The following is a 1,156-nucleotide window of genomic DNA, read 5'->3' on the forward strand; positions in this document are numbered from 1 at the left end:
AGGGCTGCAGCCTCTGCTGTGAAAGAGGCAAAAGCAGTGGGTGGGAGAAGTTTGGAGAAGCACCAAGGTGCTTCTGGAGAAACCGTTAAACACCTCAGGGAGGGAAGCGGGGAATACATCAGCTGTGGCCACAGTAAGGATGGGACACTGTTGACCTCAACTGAGGAGGTAATAGAGGTGGAAGGAAGGAGCACTGAGGGAACTCCTGAATACGACTATCGCCCTCTATGTTAGAGGCAGAGCTAGAGGATGATGGGGATTATTGTCCAATTTCCCAGGTGTAAGTCACTGATGTAAGTCAGAAACTTAACTCCACGGTGGCCAAGCCCCTGGGATTGATGAAGATCCAGAATGCTCAAGTCTCTGGGTGTGGAGAGGAGCTGTCTTGGTTGACAGCCTCTTCCAACATTAATATTGAAGTCTGGGACAGTGCCAAAGAATTGGCAGACCCGGGGTAGTAGTTCCTTTCCAAAGAAGGGGGACCAGAGGTGTGTGCCAATTACAGGATATCACACTTCTCAGCCTCCTGGTAAAGTCCCTGCGGAGTGCTGGAAAGGAGGGTTGGCCCGATGAGTCCGAACCTCAGAGATTGAAGGAACAATGGATTCCCTCCTGGTGGCGTGGAACAATGGACCAGATATTCCCTCTACTTAAAGGACCCTGGAGGGAGCAGATGCGATATTACATTCAATTTATCGCACCATTGAATTTGTCAGCACCACTGAAAGAAGGCTGAGCCAGAAGGGCAAAGCTCTCGATCTACCGGTCAGTTTCGTTCCTACCCTCACCTATGGTCCACGAAGGCTGGATGGGTATCGAAGAAGGAGATCCAGGGTACAAAGCAGCCGGAAATGGGTTTCCTCAGGAGAGTGGCTGGCGTCTCACTTAGAGATAGGGGGTGGAGAAGATCGGTCATCCGTGAGGAGCTACGAGAGCAGCTGCTCCGCACCCTGGCCTAGGAGCGCCCCCAGTCAGAGCTGGTTAATGTGGCTCGGGAAAGGGGAAGTTTAGGGTCCCCTGCTGGAGCTGCTCCCCCGCAACCCGACACGGATAAGCAGACGAGGATGGATGGATGGAGTATATATATATATATATATTTGGCGGCTTAAGGACATTTTGGGGTAGCTTCAGCACCTAAAATAGGTATAGCGACATC

This window comes from Perca fluviatilis, chromosome 10, assembly GCF_010015445.1.
Source record: "Perca fluviatilis chromosome 10, GENO_Pfluv_1.0, whole genome shotgun sequence".
Taxonomy (NCBI): Eukaryota; Metazoa; Chordata; class Actinopteri; order Perciformes; family Percidae; genus Perca; species Perca fluviatilis.